The sequence below is a fragment of the Mizuhopecten yessoensis genome, unplaced genomic scaffold, assembly GCF_002113885.1.
Source record: "Mizuhopecten yessoensis strain PY_sf001 unplaced genomic scaffold, ASM211388v2 scaffold716107, whole genome shotgun sequence".
In the NCBI taxonomy this organism is placed as follows: Eukaryota; Metazoa; Mollusca; class Bivalvia; order Pectinida; family Pectinidae; genus Mizuhopecten; species Mizuhopecten yessoensis.
Window position 1 is genome coordinate 29359 of NW_018479951.1, and position 21650 is coordinate 51008.

Below are 21650 nucleotides of genomic sequence, written 5' to 3' on the forward strand. Positions count from 1 at the left end.
GGGGAGGGGGGCGGGGGAGGGTTTGAGTGGTCGAGACTTGATTGGCGAAGCGGGTAAAAGTTTGACCGAGAGGGTAAAACGAGGAACGACAAGGTAAGCCACGGTTAATACATTGTATGTATTGATTGGTTCTGCAGACTGTCCGTGAGAATATACTGTTCTCTAACACGAAGGGTCAAGAGGTGGCTACAGGTTAATCCAGCCATGGGGCACGGTACTGACCACATATCCGAGTGGTGACCATACAATAGCATGACGTCGGCGTCAGTCATACTAAAGAAGGTCGAGCTGGAGACGAGCGATTCGTCTGCCACATATACAATATTACAGTCAATAGGTTTATGGTCCATTGGTTATAAAATAACAAAATAACAAATATGTACACAGAAAGTGGCCAATGACAAAGAGTATGATGCTAGATATACGTTTAAATGTACAGTATAGTGTCAACCTTTCAATTTATCGGTATATGTAATAAATCAACTTTTCAACTGGTTAATCATCCTGAAAGCTTCAGTTCTCTCGTCTTGTTTAAAGACACTAGGATCGCGATGATAATACTTCTTTGTGTATTTTGACGTAAATTTAAATAAAATGGATACTGGAGTGAAAACTGATTCCATATTGATTTAGCGCTAGACAACACCACGTACAGTCTGTTGTAAGGTTAGACAACACCACGTACAGTCTGATGTAAGGTTAGACAACACCTCGTACAGTCTGTTGTATAGACAACAACTCCTACAGTCTGTTGTAAGGTTAGACAACACCACGAACAGTCTATTGTAAGGTTAGACACTACAACGTACAGTCTGTTGTATATACAACACCACGTACAGTCTGTTGTATAGACAACAACACCTACAGTCTGTTGTAAGGTTAGACAACACCACGTACAGTCTGTTGTAATGTTAGACAACACCACGTACAGTCTATTGTAAGGTTAGAAAACACCAGGTACAGTTTGTTGTATAAACACCACGTACAGTCTGTTGTATAGACAACACCACGTACATTCTATTGTAAGGTTAGACAACACCACGTACAGTCTGTTGTATAGACAACACCACGTATAGGCTGTTGTATAGACAACACCACGTACAGTCTGTTGTAAGGTTAGACAACACCACGTACAGTCACTACAACGTACAGTCTGTTGCATATACAGTCTGTTGTATATACAACACCACGTACAGTCTGTTGTATAGACAACACCACGTACAGGCTGTTGTATAGACAACACCACGTACAGTCTGTTGTAAGGTTAGACAACACCACGTACAGTCTGTTGTAAGGTTAGAAAACACCACGTACAGTCTGTTGTATAGACAACACCACGTACATTCTATTGTAAGGTTAGGCAACACCACATACAGTCTGTTGTAAGGTTAGACAACATCACGCACAGTCTGTTGTAAGGTTAGACAACGCCACGCACAGTCTATTGTAAGGTAAGACAACACCACGTACAGTCTGTTGTATAGACAACACCACGCACAGTCTATTGTAAGGTTAGACAACACCACGTACAGTCTATTGTAAGGTTAGACACTACAACGTACAGTCTGTTGCATAGACAACACCACGTACAGTGTGTTGTATAGACAACACCACATACAGTCTGTTGTAAGGTTAGACAACACCACGTACAGTCTGTTTTATAGACAACAACACCTACAGTCTGTTGTAAGGTTAGACAACACCACGTACAGTCTAGTGTAAGGTTAGACAACACCACGTACAGTCTGTTGTATAGACAACACCACGTACAGTCTGTTGTAATGTTAGACAACACCACGTACAGTCTATTGTAATGTTAGAAAACACCAGGTACAGTTTGTTGTATAAACACCACGTACAGTCTGTTGTATAGACAACACCACGTACATTATATTGTAAGGTTAGACAACACCACGTACAGTCTGTTGTATAGACAACACCACGTACAGTCTGTTGTAAGGTTAGACAACACCACGTACAGTCTATTGTAAGGTTAGACACTACAACGTACAGTCTGTTGCATAGACAACACCACGTACAGTCTGTTGTATAGACAACACCACATACAGTCTGTTGTAAGGTTAGACAACACCACGTACAGTCTGTTGTAAGGTTAGAGACGTTTTGATTTCTCCTTTATTTTATTTAATCGAATATAAAAAAGAGTTTTATCGCATGAACATATTTTGTATACTTGATCATATTGTAAACGAAATTGTTTACTCAATGTCTTAATATCCTGTTGTTATTTGACTAATTCTATGTAACATCTATATTTCACACCATCCCTGCTATCAATGTACTGAGCCTATTTGTTTTTATTCGGTTTTGATTGGTTATTCAGACTAAATCTTAACCCAACTATTTGTACATTTTGAGTTCAATATCTGAACCTTTTCATCAGAACATTTCTGTACAAAATCACAGTGCATATGTTTTCCAAGTATACTTTTTTTAACAAAATTGTTGTGTATTGATCGTCGTCAGAAGTTTATAATGACCTCAAGCCTCGCCTGTGTGTATATCGCGGGACACTTTTGATTAATATAGTCTGTCGTGATTATAAAGATAGCCCCCATGCCCACATAATGCGATACATACATTATGCTTGACTCTCCCAACGCTACCATGACACTGTGAACACAACAATAAATATAGTCGATATTTTAGATACAAATTTAACGTACATATCAACCAAGCCTGCGACGGAAGTAAGTACAGCTTGTGTGCAAAGCGGTACACTTGAAGATAGCCTTCCGCTGACCACAATGACAGTTATAACATGATCGCTTAGAACAACAACTGACGAAGTATGGAACATTTTGAACTTTGTGTGGTATAGTAGCAAAATCAGATCTTGAGCTGGAGGTATGGGTTATAGTTGTCTCGTCGATAGATAGTCACATTTTCACAGTGTGATATTAAGGGAACCTTCCCCTACCTTAACGATATGCCAGAGAAATCTCCAACCCGCGGGGTAATTAATTTGCTTGTCTAACCAGAGTTACAAGAAGGGCAATAACTCCTGAAAAAAGTCGAAACCTAATCTACACCACTACTTGTGAACCTATCATTCTTACTTGACCAAATGTAATACGAGTCGCTGACACAACTTTGGCATCAAGTATAAATAAAGACTATTATTATAAAAAAAATAAAATCGATCGACAAGTTAAGGAGCCAACCAGATACGATTTCATCCACGGACAGACAGACATACGGACAAGCGGTTTATAATATACCCCCAACTGTACCGCGTACATTATTTGTAAAATATAAACACTGTGATATTAAATTTCAAACTACAGACTTCCAGCTCCTGGTTATCAGACCTCATGCATTGTATGTGTCACCAACCAATCATCGGTTTAATAAAAGGGGACAAATATAACCGTAACTCAATTTGATTCCCTTTCGCCTCTACCGTGATACAGGGACCTGTGTTTTCAGAACAGTTCCCTGCTCCCTATAACATCTACCGTGATACAGGGACCGGTGTATTCAGAACAGTTCCCTGCTCCCTATAACATCCACCGTGATACAGGGACCTGTGTATTTAGAACAGTTCCCTGCTCCCTATCACCTCTACCGTGATACAGGGACCGGTGTATTCAGAACAGTTCCCTGCTCCTTATAACATCTACCGTGATACAGGGACCTGTGTATTTAGAACAGTTCCCTGCTCCCTATCACCTCTACCGTGACATAGGGACCTGTGTATTCAGAACAGTTCCCTGTTCCCTATAACCTCTTCCGTGATACAGGGACCTGTGTATTCAGAACAGTTCCCTGCTCCCTATCACCTCTACCGTGACATAGGGACCTGTGTATTCAGAACAGTTCACTGCTCCCTATCACCTCGACCGTGACATAGGGACCTGTGTATTCAGAACAGTTCCCTGCTCCCTATCACCTCTAACGTGACATAGGGACCCTCACAGAGTCGGGGGCTAGTGTAACCAAAATACACTGTAATTACTGCCCACTACTTCAATCGACACAGGATATTGTGTAACGCTAGGGAGTCAGAGCAGTTACTCATAGGAGTATAAAACAATAGCTCTAGAAAGCATTAGATACCAACCGTTGTATGGAGCGGGGTCTACAGGACACTATAAGTCAATAGCTTTACACAAATGTCAGCCCACAGCTTTCATCGCTTACAAAGGTTAAAACATCAAACCCGCAAAACCTGACAAGTGAATTTAATTATTGATATGTGTGCCTTCCACGTATTGTCTACATGCCTGTATTATTTATGTAATTTGTATCTGCTGTGTCAAATGAAATAAATCACACTGAGTGAGTTCGCGTAAGGCCATCGTCGGTAGTGCGCCGGGCCCGTTAGAGCCGAGAGACACTAAGACGAACGTCAATCTCAGTTTGTTATAGACAAGGGGTGGTCTGTGGCGCCCCGCAGACACGTGCACCATGTTTACGCATGTTAACTTGCAATCGATCATGCGTTTGGATTAAAGTTCGAAAAAAATAAGTGGTAGCATGTACACTCATGCGCATACACGGGAAAACTGCTGGAAAGTGTTGCCTGGTAGCGTCCGTTATAATTGATGAAGTCTGCCAGAGGACAGGATGACATCGACAATGCTTAATATCATCAAAAGAAATCGTCAGTTGCTCAAAAAACGTTTAAACTATCCCTCATGCGCACGAAAGCCTCGTTCACATCGACCGGTATGTCATACTTAATGTCTAACCATGGAGAACACGTGATAGCTACGTAGTGAGAGAGCCGTTACAAATAGACTCTGATTGACCAACGCACGCCGGGCCACGGACAAAACGCGAGTTAAACATCGCACCATCTGATGATGGTGGAATTGAAAAATCAGTTTCAAATACATCTGATGTACATGTAAAACCTACATCAATTTCACAAGCAAAACTAAACCGGAAGTCGAAAAAAGATATACACACTCGAATGGAAGGTTGACTATACTACACCTTGTTATGATGGACTATCAAGTGTTGACGGACAGCTGTGTGGAGATCATTAACATACATAGGACACATGTTGTAACCAGGAGAATCTTTAAGTTTCTATAACAATGTATACACATTTGTATAATGTTATGCAATTAAAACGACTCAGAAAATATTGATATCGGTACATGTACATAGGTTGTTATTGAGTCTTAGTTATAATTTTACACAAAGTATTGTTTGTTCACTATAATGAACTTACATCGATTCAATTACGAAGACAATAATAATATAAAGAAACTGAACGAAATGTAACATGTGGCTACGGAATCATCATGAAATCCAAGCTCGTGAAAGAAAACATTCCATCGATGTCTATTTTCCTGATTCCGCTGTAGTTCAATTTGATAGACAATTGAAGTTAGGACGTATAAATTACATAAATGTATGCTTAAGGCTGTTTTATGTACAAGTCATTAACAGTTTCATGATTCCTAATGTAAGGCCCTTTGTTCGCTACTGAATGTTTATGATTCCGGTCCCAGTGAGGGCCCTATGTATGTTACAGCCTATTTCATGATTCTGGGGCCTACTGAGGGTAGGATCGTTATTACATTATACCATCGGAGTCTTATTGGGGTCCTTAGTAAGTAACTGACCGTCTCATGATTAGTGAGGGCCGGTTCGGTGTTGTCCATTTCATGATTATGGGTCTTAATAAGGGCCGTATGTACGTCATTAACCATTTCCTGACTTCGGGGCCTGGTAAAGTCCCTGTGTAAGTTATTGACGATGAGTGCACATGTTACATGGCGGTAGTGTAATTAACTATGGTCACTTACCTCAGTATATATGTTTATTCAGTTCAACCAACACCGTTTGAGAGATTGCATCTGGAAAAAGCAAAACATCCTTTGTCAGTGACCAGCAACTAAACCGAAGTACACTAATGTAAGGTAAAACTGGGTATCACAAGTACAAAATGAGATCCGTCTTTCGGATCCGGAACACAGATCTCAGACCCGGAGCCTAAAGTCCGGTCACTAGTTCACACTGATACTGGATTCGATGTGTTCTCTGATACACAGTCTCGTGGTGGAGTGCTGTTTTACATCGACAATATTATCCTCTATCATAAGCTAGCTCGTTATCGATGGTCACTTATTTCAAATAAGAAATCAATCACTATTATGTGGCGATGTGTATATGTTGTGTTCGGACATTTGGCGGGACATGTTGTAGCCGCCGGGGCTGACCTCTGTCCACTGACGAGTTATACTAATTAGTAATCCCTGATGTGTTGGCAATTTAATTACATGTATATCGTTACACTTAATTCTTACTGGAGAAAGTATGTGCAAGTCTCGTAAGACAAGGCACATCTGTCGGGAGCACCCTCGTGTAGAAGGGACAATCGATTACCACTGGTCCGTCGGAACGGTTCCCCCACCGTGGGGTAGATCCTCTAATACCACAGCAATCCCCACTAACTCCGCGCGATCTTTGATCTGACGCCAACTATTGCCGCCCCTCCACGACAACGGAAGCAGCTCGTGCTATGCCCGGGTTTATACCAACACTCGAAACAACTAGAGAGAGATATAGCATCTTTACAAATAGACTGTCCATACCAGCTTCAAGCATTTATGTAGAATTGTCCAGAGTTTGATGTTAAAAGCAGGGATCCAAGATAAGGACAATACACACAGCATTTCAAGTACATTTACACAACAGTGAATGAAAAGAAGGTGTTTGTTGTGAATGAAACATGTGTCTTGTCAAGACAATGAAGGCGGCAATATTACTTAACGTGATTTTCTAATTGTCAGTTGAAATATAAAGCTAAATAGGTCCTTAAATCATCCGACAAGCTATTACTCTATCTTATACATTCCATCAATGCCTTAGTTGTTTTATGAGCACTATGATCACGAGCACAACTGGAGCGGAACAATGTACGTCCATCACATACAATGGATGCTAAACAAAGTGTTAGACTCCTTCTGATGTATTCTAATATTGAAATGTAACAATTATATTGACAATATTACTCAGGAAAGTTGAATTATTTCCAATGACAAATTGGGAATACATTCTGTATTTGAAAATTTCGGACCTCATCTTGTTGCGAACTGTATACTTTTTGTATATTGATCACACTATAATATGTCATGCATTGAGGACACCGTCTTCGTATGTCCCTGCAGTAGAGAACACGTAAAACACCAACAATTTGGTGAGTGGACAAGCTGCTCTTAACCAATACCGCTCTGTGCCAGTCTATATTTCCGACCACAGATGAAAATAACATATACAATATCTCCTGCGTTCTGAAACCATCGGCAAAGAGCATCGCGGTAAAATAATATTATTATTGCAGGAATATTCACTCTCCTATCGAGTTTGTCATTACGCCGCGGGTCAAATTGGTTCTTATCTTTTTCTCATTTGTTAAAAGACCTGACGCAAGCGTCTCGGCGATTCAGACAAAGGTTTGTGATCGTTTAGTCTGTGTCACCGGAAGGCGACTGATGAGGCCAATGTTGATTAACGCCATACCTACTACAACAATACGACTTGGAAAGCAGGTGTTATCGCAGTGATGAGCACGCGCTCACTAATATTGGTCCCTGAGGCATAAATGCATATAAAATTCATATAAATGATTTTTGGAGTGACGTTGTAATTTACGATGCATACGAAGTTGGATTTTTCCAATCCTGTTATGTAGTAGGTAAACCCCCTAATGACAGAAGCATGTCGCACTGTCGCTGTGGTATTAGTGAGCGAAAGCCGTCACTTCCTCAGTACATAATGTTATATCTCACTACTGTATCACATATCCTGTCGTTTAACATACCGACTGCGTTCAGCTTCAATACACTGAAAGAATGATATGGACATGTATGACCTAGAGGTGATTGTTTCAAATTCCCTGAAGAGTTAAAGATGTATTTCTCAATGATGTCAGTTCCCGTATTACACAATGTATACCTTACGATATATATATATATATATATATATAGGCAAAGAAGTAATAACGACAGTGCAGGCAAAGAAATTTGTCAAATTATATAGTAAAATGGCATAGGTCCTGAGATAAAAATAAGTTGAAAATCACTATCATATATGTGGACATATGACCTAGTGCTATGGACTTTTAAACCAATTACTTTGGACATTTATCACATTACCACAGAGTTACTTGTGATTGGGCTGTGCTCGTTTATACATTAAAACTCCATGGTCCTTGTGTGTGTGAGGAAGTAGTGAACCACGGAACCCTAAATGTATTGCTAGAAGTTACTGTGAGAGCAATACCACTTGTTAGTTTAGCCGTCTGATCTCCACTGGTACCTGTAACCTCTTGTAAACCCGAGTGCCTTCGACGGAGGTAAATTCCTTGCACCGACCGAGGTCCTCGTGACGGAGCTTTAACCCCCTGTACCGTTCGAGGTCCTTTAAAAGGAGCTGTTCCACTTGTACCGTCCGGGGTCCTTGTGACGGAATTATAACCCTACACCGTCAGAGGTCCTTGTGACGGAATTATAACCCTACACTGTCAGAGGTTCTTGTGACGGAGCTTTAACCCCGTGTACCGTTCGAGGTCCTTTAAAAGGACCTGTTCCACTTGTACCGTCCGGGGTCCTTGTGACGGAATTATAACCCTACACCGTCAGAGGTTCTTGTGACGGAGCTGTAGCCCTTGTAGCAAGTTTTTTCACACTATTCTTGTCCATTACGTGTGCTAGCTGCCCCGTTATTGTGTGGTATACATGCTTGACATGGACGACTGCTTGGCTTACACCTGGGAAGCAATCTCAGAGTAGTCCTAATCCCAGACCAGACTAAGGTCAGACACGTTGGCCACTGACACTATGCTAAGGTCAGACACGTTAGCCACTGACACCAGACTAAGGTCAAACACGTTAACCACTGACACCAGACTGAGGTCAAGCAGGTTAGCCACTGACTACAGACTAAGGTCAAACACGATAGCCACTGACACCAGACTAATGTCAAAAACGTTAGCCACTGACACCAGACTGATGTCAACCATGATAGCCACTGACACCAGACCAATGTCAAACACGTTAGCCACTGACACTAGACTAAAGTCAAACACGTTAGCCACTGACACAAGACTAAGGTCAAACACGTTAGCCACTGACACTAGACTAAGGTCAGACACGTTAGCTACTGACACCAGACTGAGGTCAAAGAGGATAGCCACTGACACTAGACTAAGGTCAAACACGTTAGCCACTGACACTAGACTAAGGTCAGACACGTTAGCCACTGACACCATACTAAGGTCAAACAAGATAGCCACTGACACTATTATCGTGTGATATACGTGTACAGTAAGACTGTTATGTGACCGAGTCAGTCACTTTATCCTGTCTCCCGGACAACACACAGAAGTCGAGACGACGTCTGCCGTAGTGTGATCTGGTCCCGGTTCAGCACAACTTACAAATCAATTTTAGTCTAGCACATTCGTTTACACCTACCTTCAACACAATATGAACATTGATATAAGCTATGTTAGTATAAGAAATCGATTTCTGTTATCAAGTGTTCATAACTTTTTTTTCTTGACCTTTGTCTAAAAACGCCGTTTTCTCCTCAACCGTCGTTCACTTACATATATATTCAGAGTAAGAAGGCAGACATTTTTGCTTGTAGTCGTTGCTGTTCCTGTTGACTTATTAATGTATCTTTTAGAGCCACAAGAACTGAAACACGGACGGACAAACAAGATACTTTATGGGCAAACACATTCTTATTGGCCAGACAAGATTCCTGAAAGACAGACGGACGGTCAGTAGCACGAACGGAATATTGGAGCAAGTAGTATGACATCCTTACTCAAGCGTTGCTGACGCTTGTTTATTGTATTAGTATTAGACAGTTGGTGTTCTGATAATGAGCCGCTAATGGCCTGACCAGGGACTGACCATTACTTGCGGTTTGATGAGATGGTGTAGTTGCAGGGCTTCTTCAGGTGTAAAACACTGGATAATGAAAGTCGAACGAATACGGCAATAAAGATAAGACGCCACTCGGGGCGGATTAACGCTGTCTTTTAATGTATCGACATGATGGCCCATTTATACATAATAATGTTGATCATCTCCTGACCTGTCGCCGCCCTGTTTTGCGATATAGCGGCTGACCAGCACAGAACTGACCAGGTTCGTGCTCAGTTCAATGTCTAAGTTTATATACATGTATATCTTTAATAAGGACGATATTTCACCGAACGTGTAGAGTCTATACCACAGAAGATAACTAAACATGTAAGCAACACTTCATCACAAGCCTCGGCCTGAGATAGTATATGGGATGAATAATTCGAGATAACTCTATTTTCTGTTTGTTGGGTGGCAGATCTTATCATCTGTTTATATACGTTTTTCGTCACTATCCACGTTAAAATTCAGGTGTTTTTTTACGGTAGTCGGGTTGTTCCAGCTGCTGGCAATGTGTTTTATCGGTAAAGCACATGAAATAACTCAGTACCATTCTGATGTAAATGTTAGAATTATGTGAAACAGCTGTCATATGTAGCCCTCGGCCATAAACAGACGATGGTCGCCTTTGGATTGGACCGTGACGACCTGTTATGTGATTAAAACAATGATTTAAATCTTGTAATCGTCCGCCAGACTCCAGAGCCTCGGACAATGACCTTAAGTCTATATTAGCTGAATATTTAACTACGTGTATAAAACAAGAAATCTGTGTCATACCAACACTATACCGTTCGTCACTATAAACTACTTGTGCTTTCTAATCAAAACAATGCCAGATTTGACGTTATCAAGTCCCGCACTCTCGACAGACTGAGAGTCGTACACGACGGACAAGTCGTTTTCTTAAAACTAGTTTTCTATTGATTTAAAAAATAATTGATGCAAAGCTGACGCCATGTTTTTAATTCTGCATGTATGCTGAGAGCAATCTTTAGCGTCTACAAGCATGACCTGTTTTTAGAACAGTACCTAAATTCGCTATACATATACTACTTTAATCCAGACTCGGGTACACATATATATGTGTATATAATTATCTGTTTAAAAACGATATTATTATGAAATCACAAACACTTGTAACTCGAAAATAAACCGAAAACCCCCCAAACAGAAACGTTACTATCACATACTCCAAAATATTACCTACCAGTCATATGTATACTCAAAGAATGCTACTGCAGCTAAACACAGTTATCAACTTAATAGTTCATGTATCCTCGGCAGAGATCATCTTCTACAGTCATTGTGTTTACCAGTTTTCTAGGCAGAGATGATCCCCTACAATCATGACTGTTAATAAGTTTCCTCGGCAGAGATCATCCCCCACGATCATGACTGTTTATCAGTATTCTCGGCAGCGATGATCCCCTACAATCATGACTGTTTACCAGTATTTTCGGCAGAAATCATCCCTCAATCATGTCTATTTATCATTTTTTTTAGGCACAGATGATCCCCTACAATCATGACTGTTAATCAGTATTCTCGGCAGAGATGATCCCCTACAATCATGACTGTTTACCAGTATTCTCGGCAGAGATCATCCCCCGAAATCATGTCTATTTATCATTGTTTTAGGCAGAGATGATCCCCTACAATCATGATTGTTAATCAGTATTCTCGGTAGAAATCATCCCTCAACCATGTCTATTTATCAGTTTCCTCGGCAAATATCCTCCATAGAGATTTCTCTACAATCGTTACTGTTTATCGAAGGTATTTTCGGTAGAGAGTTCCCTGCAATTATTACATTTGTTCGGTTTCCAAGGCAGAGATTTCTCCTGCAATCATTTAAGGTTTGAAATGCATCTTTTTAACATTGATGAGGGTATGCAACACAGTTCCGTTCAAACATATTCCATGATGTGCGTTACTCATAAATGTTAAAAAAGGTATTTCAAACCTTACATTTACGTTCTATTGCATCCACTTTTATTATTTGAAATGAAGAAAATATAGTCTTTTTTCACGTTAAAAAGCAAATACCGTCATGAAAACAACAAGAATTGAACAGCCTTTTTCGCGGGAAAGATGATGCGTTGTCAACGGTGATGAAATACACAGTTGAGCGATAAACAAATAGTTCCACTTTGCATATTTTTTAATAAATAGAGAATATTACATGGTAAAATCCATAGCACATGCCATATCAGCCCGAGGACCCAATATCAGACCGAGGGCTTTATGATATGGCATGTGATATGGATTTTACCATGTTTTATTCTGTTTATCAAATACTTGAACATAAATTTTGGGCGATCATTTTGTTTCAATTATCAATTACGAACTTCAATTTCAAGCAAATTTATCTTATTATTCAACGAGATAGAAAGTGCGTCCGTGAAATGAAGAGTTTCCTAAGAAACCAGATGACCATTCTTATGTCGATCGTTTGTGTCATACTATCGATGAGGGACTGGCCGACGAGCCGGGACGATTTCACCTGCTTCGCGAATTACAACGGACGCTAGTGTAGATTCTAGAGGACAGTGAATTATTCTGTTCCGTTGGAAAGGACCTGTTATAGATCTTATAGCAGACACGCTTCGGTGGCCCGACATAAACATGATGTGATTCAAAACCACAAGCATTTCATATTCTAGGCACACGTCCGCGACGTCGCTGTCCTGGAGCACAGGGGTTCGTTACAAATGTCTCTAGCTGGAGTTAGCACACGACGTATTTTAGACGCTGAGTACGCGGACTCAAATTTCCTTTAACAGGGTGATTTCTTGTTGATAATATAAATAAAAGTTTTATTAAAATATATTTACATGTATTTTAACCGTTGATAAAAGTGTGTGTGTGTGTGTGTGTTGGGGGGGGGGGGGGGGGGGGGGGGGGCAGAGGTCATGTAACAGTACATGTAGTACCGTTACTATTGCTACCTAGGAATCTTACTATATTACAATTGAACATTTAGAAAAACACAACAAAATATTGCAGATCAGGGAACAAAGGCTTTGTTTTCAGTTATGAATGTATGTTGGAAAAAATATTTTAATATTGAAACTCAATTATCAGTTTTTGATACATATGTAAATAACATTCTCAGCTACGGTTCTGAAATATGGGGCTTTCATGTAAACGACTGCTTGGCGTAAGAAAAAATACTTGTAATATTATGGTTTATTTAGAACTTGGGAGGTATCCATTGTCATTGGTAAGAAAGTTAAGAATTATTAAATATTGGATTAAGTTAAAAAGGACTAGTAATTGTATATTTTGCAAGCATGTTATAAAGATATGTTAGAAAATAAGGATAACTGGGTTTTAAACATAAAAAATGATTTATTTAGAATTGGCCTTGGTTACATATGGGAAACAGAAATAAATGATGATATGTGTTATAATGTTATTAGAGAAAGACTTATTGATATATATAGACAAGAATGCGAAGAAAACGTAAGAACATCTTCAAAGGGATATATCTATACATATCTTTATAACCAGTTTGATTTACAGTGTTACTTAAGAAAACCATTATCTAGAGAATATTTGAAAGAGATTACAAAAAATAGGTTATGTGCTCATAATCTAAATATAGAAAAAGGTAGATATCAAAATATTGAGCGTAGTCTTAGAGTGTGTACTGTATGTAATTTAAATGACGTTGTAGATGAGTTTCATTTTATGTTGAAATGTCCATGTTATTCGGATTTGCGTGTTAAGTTTTTGTAAAAAAAACAAGTATGTTTAAAATGATAAATCTACTTAATGTAAATAACACAAAAGGACTTGTTAATTTGGCCAAATATATAAAAGCGGCAAATGTAAGAAGAAACCAATTAACTTAATTTGTTACACTCTCCATACTGTTTGAACATTGCTGGTATTGTATTGTATGTATTACATGTATTGTATTGTATGGTATTGTATTGTCTGTAGATATTGTAAATATATCTTACTTTTGAAACCGATGGGTCAAAAGACCCAAGGTAATAAAGAACTTGAACTTGAACTTGCTTTTATTGAATCTTGCAAACATTTTGAGTTGGTACTGTTATGTAGAGGCACTGTAACACAAATGTAAATATTTCTGTACATCACGGGTAACCTCGGCTCAGAGTTCTTCCTGTATTTGTTACTGTTGTTTCTGGATTTCCTCTGCAGAGATTTCTCCCTGCAATCATTACTGTTTTGTTGTTTATCGGTATCCTCGGTAGATTAAGTTTGTCTTCCCGAAATAACTTCGTACACGGGCAAATAAAACTCACGAAATATATTGCAATGATATTACCTATCTTTTCGAAACGCCTTTTCCTAAATGGGGAGGGAGCAAAATAATATTGACGAACGCATAAACAAAGATAACTAAGCAGCATTTCTGAACACCGCCTTTACCGCGAGGGGAGCTGTTCCGACACAAACAAGTTAAACAGACACAGCCCCCTGTCGGCACCAGACTCGGGGAAACCTCCACTTAAAATAACGTTTTGCCAATTAAAAAATATGTGAACACAAATACATGTATATCTACATGTACATATTAAAGACCGTATGGCAATTCTTAGGGGTGATTTCTGCTAAGTCGATTTAAATAGGCAATTAGAGCGATGCGTTCAAGCGTCGACATGATGATACATCGCTCTCTGCCCTAGATACACTCTTACCATACGTTATCACTTGACGTGCATCCAACTACACGTGCATTTACAGGGACAGTCGGGTGGAAAAGAGCAGAGATCATTAAATGACATTGGTAAAACACATCCGAGTACCGTGCCGTACAAGTACACGGCTCAACATTTCCTTGGCTAATACTTCACTTATTACTGATGTAATGCAATGGCCATGTGTTGGGCCAGGAAACCATGCGATTATAATTGTAGTGTGTAATATACATGGGTTCATCACACATTCCATACATCAGCCAACAGGTGTAAACACCGCGGTGCTCTCTACTTCACCGACTCCAATTTTATTGGTACTATCCACGTGGAACGGAGGATGAAGTGTACACAACCCGGTTAGGATCTTACACAAGGTCAACGCCGTGGTGTTGGACGACTGGGACCCGTGTAGAATGGTTTTAAGTGTTTTTGAAATAAGACCAAGACGTATAAATACGTTATGAAGATGCTAGGCAGCTAAGAGCAAAAAGTGATTGGAGAACAACATGTGTTTAAACAGGCCAATTTGGACAGCATCATCAGCGAATCGGTGAGGTCTTAAAAACAAGTGCTGGTGAAGAGGATTTTTCAAGTGTGGGGTAGTCATTACCGAAACCATCCATTTCAATATTGATGCAAACAAGAACGAGTAAATGGCAGACAATTCGTCAGATTAGATATTAGGAAGTAATGACAGTTCAGATTTTAGTATCCTGAAAGCCATGCTCCTCCAACAGCCATTACTGTCGTGAGGGTCAGACGTAGATCAGGAACTCTGCAATAAATCGTAATCTCCAATGTTAACTTTACTGTTTTTCCTAATGTACTGGGCAAGCGTTAAGTGTACACCAGGAGAGAGTGGGCAAGGCAGGGAGGGGATGTCGATAGACTTTGTCTCTATGGACGGGGAGAAATGAGAAGGGGTAAAAGGACGTCGTCCCTTTGGACAGAGAAAAGACGAAGTGTGGTTACTTGGAATTTAACAGGGATGTTTCGTGTTCCCCTTTCTAGGTAGCTTTGACAAACCGTGGTGATAAGGACGACACAGTAGCTTGATTCCTGATTATTAATTTTATCTGACAGCACTTAACGTCTTATTCAAAATAACCATAACAAAACATGACGGTGCTACGGTCAGCATCCGGCATGACCGCAACCTCTCAGATGATCACAACGGTCAGCACGTCTCCAACTTGTCAGCGCCTCTGCGCTCTGTCAATAAACATTACGTTCTATCACAGGGGCATGGATCGCCTTACTTATAAAATAGGGGTCTCCTATACTAATGAATAAATATATTTATTAGTATAGGAGACCCCTATTTTTTAATATTATAAGTAAAGCGATCCATGCCCCTGTGCGTTCTATCGCACCTCTGCCGCTCTGTCAGACGATCAACAGTCGGCAAATCCTCCGTAAGCTTAGTAATACAGTCGACAGTAGCAGCGTTCGTATCGCCTTGTCTGACGATGTAGTGTCTGTCGTGTGTAAAGCAGTCGTACTATCAAATAAGATATTTGGTATTTAAAATTTCACTCAGTACACAAAATTAACAAACACATCCTTTGCCAATAGATGCCGGAATCGTGAGTAACAATACTCCGAAAGTATGTAAAGCCGAATATATACAGATTGCCTAGTGACGTTTTATGATATACATTGTCCTGTAATGTTTAGACGGTATACGTTTACATTGTCCGGTAATGTTTAGACGGTATACGTTTACATTGTCCTGTAATGTTCAGACGGTATAGGTTTACATTGTCCGGTAATGTTTAGACGGTATAGGTTTACATTGTCCGGTAATGTTTAGACGTTAACGGTTTACATTGTCCTGGGCCGGTATTCATGAAACCGTTCTCATGCTCAAGAATGTTTTTTGTGCTCAAGCCATAATTCTTGATTCGATTATAAATTAATAAAACAATAATTATATATAATGTTTTCAATGATTTGGAAAGAAATGGAAGAGACTTAAAGTCGAAGACAGTTTTCACTGTTTATATTTTACTTTTTGATTGTTTTACATGATTTAAGTGAGATACAAGAAAGCTGGTTTGAGAACAGAATCAATGCTTGGGCATGAGAACGGTTTCATGAACACGGGCCCTGTTACGTTTTGACGTTGACGGTTTACAATGTTCTGTTACGTTTTGACGTTGACGGTTTTCATTGTTCTGTTACGTTTTGACGTTGACGGTTTACATTGTTCTGTTATGTTTTGACGTTGACGGTTTACATTGTTCTGTTACGTTTTGCCGTTGACGGTTTACATTGTTCTGTTACGTTTAGACGTTGACGGTTTACATTGTTCTGTTACTTTTTGACGTGTTCTGTTACGTTTTGACGTTGACGGTTTTCATTGTTCTGTTACGTTTTGACGGTGACGGTTTACATTGTTCTGTTACGTTTTCACGTGTTCTGTTACGTTTTGACGTTGACGGTTTTCATTGTTTTGTTACGTTTTGACGTTGACGGTTTACATTTTTCTGTTACGTTTTGACGTTGACGGTTTTCATTGTTTTGTTACGTTTTGACGTTGACGGTTTACATTGTTCTGTTACGTTTTGACGTTGACGGTTTACATTGTCCTGTTACGTTTTGACGTTGACGGTTTACATTTTCCTGTAATGTTTGGACGGTATAGGTTTACATTGTCCTGTTACGTTTTATGTTGCATTTTATTCGTTATTCTCGGACGTTTTACGGTATACAATGTTTGGTGACGCTTTATACTAGTTTATTTTTGTAACAATGGCGTTTCATGGTATACCTTTTCCTGTGACGTTTTTTTAATGATATCCATTTTTATGTGACGATCACCGGGAGCAGACTTACCGTTGTCGTGAACTTGACGATTATGTCATACATTTGTAGTTCTGTCGATGTCCCTTTAAATATTTCATGTCAGTTGCAATACATGGCGGTACTTCTGCAAAATCTTATGCATGATTAACATGCCAGGGTTGATTTCACTCCCCAACTCTAATAGAATTAAACGAAAACATATGTTGTGGAGTTGCACTAGAGGATATTTTGGAGTTCTGGTACAACTGTAACATAACGTGAAATACAATGTATCTCCGATCACAGTCGCACCCAGGCTGTCTAGGCGGTATGAGCGTCGCCATCTCTGCTCATTCGAACATGTAACTATCGGAGAATCACCCGTCCATCACATTAGGTCTCTGTTTTATATATGAGGGTATTATTAACTACAGACAATATTGAATTACTGTACTATTAAGTCGGCTATAAAAAAAAAAGGATATTTTATGATAACAAAATGTATCGTAACACGGGCTTCAGGTAGTGCTGGTTGAACCATGCTATAAACAAGAAAATTCGTTTAGTGTATGAAGCTTTCAGATGAGTGATTCTTCGCTCTGTTAACTATAAAAGTCAATTACAAATAAGTAGACGCCCTGACGGTTCGGGGCGGAGTATACCACGGGGAGGGGGCAGTTCGGAACGGGAGACTGACGGTAAGATGGTTGAGTAAGGCGGATGCCGAGATTGCCGTTACGTAATCAGAAACAATGACGTTTTAAGTACAAAGATATATTGCTTTATTTAGCTGTATGTTGATTTCAGTTTGAAGCGAATACCTACTTTTGAATTACGTAGTGTAAGAAAATGTAAGTCGAATATTATCCCGTTCACTTCTGACACCAAATATGATCCTGGTACTTTCCTGTATGGTATAACCCTCTCTCTGTTTTGATACCCTCACCTCTGTACTGTACAGATGTCTATACACCCGATATGACCCTGGTATTTCCTTGTATGGTACAGACCCTCACCTCTGTACCATACGAATGTCTATATACCAGATGCTATCCTGATATTTCCTTGTATGATACAGACCCTCACCTCTGTACTGTACAAATGTCTATATACCAGATGCTATCCTGATATTTCCTTGTATGGTACAGATCCTCACCTCTGTCCTGTACAAAATGTCTATACACCTGATATGATCATGTTACTTCCTTGTATAATAGAGACCCTCTCTCTGTTTTGATCCTAGTATTTCGTTGTATGGTATAGACCCTCCCTCTATACTGTACAGATGTCTATACATCAAATGCGATCCTGATATTTCTTTGTATGGTACAGACCAATGGCCCTCTGTACTGTACATATGTCTATACACCAGATGTTACCCTGTTATTTCCTTGTATGGTATAGACCCTCACCTCTGTACTGTACAAATGTCTATACACCAGATATGATCCTAGTATAGCGTTGTATGGTATATACTGTACATATGTCTATACACCAGATATGATTCAATTATAGCGTTGTATGGTATAGACCCTCACCTCTGTACATATGTCTATACGTCAGATATGATCCTGGTACTTCCCTGTATATGGTATATACCCTCCCTCTAGTCTGCGCATATGTCTATACGTCAGATATGCTCCTGGTACTTCCCTGTATATGGTATAGACCCTCCCTCTATTCTGTACATATGTCTATACACCAGATATGATCCTAGTATAGCGTTGTATGGTATATACTGTACATATGTCTATACACCAGATATGATTCTAGTATAGCGTTGTGTGGTATAGACCCTCACCTCTATTTTATACAAATGTCTATACGTCAGATATGATCCTGGTACTTCCCTGAATATGGTATAGACCGTCTCTGTTTTGATCATAGTATTTCCTTGTGTGGTAAAGTGTAGATCCTCATCTCTATACTGTACAGATGTCTATACACCAGATATGATCCTTATAGTATTTCTTTGTATGGTTTAGACCCTCTCTGTTTTGATCCTAGTATTTCCTTGTATGGTATATACCCTTGCCTCGTTACTTAACAGATGTCTATACATCATCAGTGTTAGCATGATTGTTATGACACGCAGACTTGATTATACATAGATACCAGACATATTTGAGTACAGACACTCGATATGACAACAAGAAATCACCGCCCTATGATGAAATTTCACATCACGAAGAAAATATCATATAAATAATCGGAAACATTCCTCATTAAAACAGAATTGAATACCATCGATGTCACGATTAACAGAAACCAGGCCAAACACTACATACCACAACCTTGCTGTATCACGCATTATATAGAAAAAGGTCGGGTATACACACGGATAGCGTCGTTACCATCCGCTTTCTGGATAATTAAGTAAGTTAGAAAGGACACCGTATGACTAAATGTTAGTAATGAATAAATCTTACTAACCCTGTTTTAATATACCTTACGTGTTTATAACCCAGGCCTATCAACTCCTGTCATACACCGTAATATACATAACGTTATACTATAACCCAAACCTGTATACGTGACTTCATCATAACACAAACCTTAACCATATGTTTGATAAACATGACATATAACTACACATGACGTCATTATAACACAAACCTTCAAACTGATGTTCCTACACCTGACGTTATTTTAACCAAAACCACTACCCATGACGTCATTTTACCCAAACCTATCTACTGAGGTTAATACACATGGCGTCATTTTAACCCAAACCTTTCAACTCATATAACTACAAATGACGTCATTATATCTCAGCAAAATCAACTAAAAAAAACTGTACATGACATCATTATAGCCCAAACAAATCAACTCATATTACTTCACATGACTTCATTATAATTAAAACCTATTAGTCATGTTTCTACACATGACGTCATTATAGCTTACGCTTATCAACACGTTACTAGTCATGGCGTTTAAAACATATATCACATCATCGTGATAACTCAAACGTATCATCTCACGTTGTACTCTAACATGACGTCACTTAACCCCAGCATATACATGACGTCATTTTTATCCAAAAACTTGTACATTATAAACTTTCGACATTATACATTTGACCTATGACATAAGCAATCCTTTGATATATATTACGGACTGGTGCTTGGGAACTTAAACATACAATGTACATACAATGGTTGTAGACGAAACACACACGCGTATTTTCCACGAACGTGTTCCTAATGCAGTTTGCGCATGCTTACTTGACGACTCTTGCTGACCCATCTGGTTCAAAGTCTACGCACCACACCAGACTTGCCATACACCAGTAAGGAAAATATGAAGTCATGTAGCTTACAGCCTGTAGTGTAGATTCAAGGTATGTGTAATCTTAGGCCAGCTTTGCGTTTTGTTCAAACTCTAATTGCAGGTCGTTTGAAGTCACGTGACAACTTAACTGACAGCAGTGTGTAGGCATGTTTGGTATTGCCACATGTACATTATTCAGGTCATGTGACAGCTGGAGCCAGCGTAGATAATGTATACTTGTGTTTTTATGTATTTTGTAGGACTTTTTCTTTGCACCTTCAAGGATGTCTCGTATCAATAAATGCTTGTTTCTTTTTTCTTCAATACGCAAGCGTATTTACCGAAGTATTTTAACTTGAATAATTGAACTTCGGTATGTGTGTGTGTTGCCGTAATTATTTGGACAAAATTGTCGTAATTAGGGTTATTTTATACTGACGAGTTGAACCCATGTCCAGTCATGCGTGATGACAGGACTTCAAATAGAAACCCGTGGATCTGTCCCCGTTTGTATATCTGTCCTGAACTGTAATATCTGTACCCGGTTGTATGTATACTGTGGTATATCTGTACCCGGTTGTATGTATACTGTGTTATATCTGTCCAGTACTATGATATCTGTCCCCGGTTGTATGTATACTGTGGTATATCTGTCCAGTACTATGATACCTGTCCCCGTTTGTATATCTGTCCGGTACTATGATATCTGTCCCCGGTTGTATGTATACTGTGGTATATCTGTACCCGGTTGTATGTATACTGTGGTATATCTGTTCCCGGTTGTATGTATACTGCGGTATATCTGTCCAGTACTATTATATCTGTACCCGGTTGTATGTATACTGTGGTATATCTGTACCCGGTTGTATGTATACTGTGGTATATCTGTCCAGTACTATGATATCTGTCCCCGTTTGTATATCTGTCCGGTACTATGATATCTGTACCCGGTTGTATGTATACTGTGGTATATCTGTACCCGGTTGTATGTATACTG

At 39.4% G+C, this 21650-nt stretch overlaps 1 protein-coding gene across 5 annotated transcripts in view; it reads right to left on the reverse strand.

The window, feature by feature from the left end:
• LOC110441720 (FMRFamide receptor-like) overlaps positions 1-21650 on the reverse strand; it is a 100360-nt gene that overhangs the window by 19401 nt on the left and 59309 nt on the right. For 4 of the 5 annotated variants that reach the window (XM_021484946.1, XM_021484947.1, XM_021484944.1 and 1 more), the window contains one exon: positions 5784-5834. The exons of the other annotated variant lie outside the window; for it this stretch is intronic. The gene's annotated coding sequence lies outside the window, so the exon portion shown is untranslated. The remainder of the gene's footprint in view (positions 1-5783; positions 5835-21650) is intronic. 5 annotated transcript variants of the gene reach the window in all.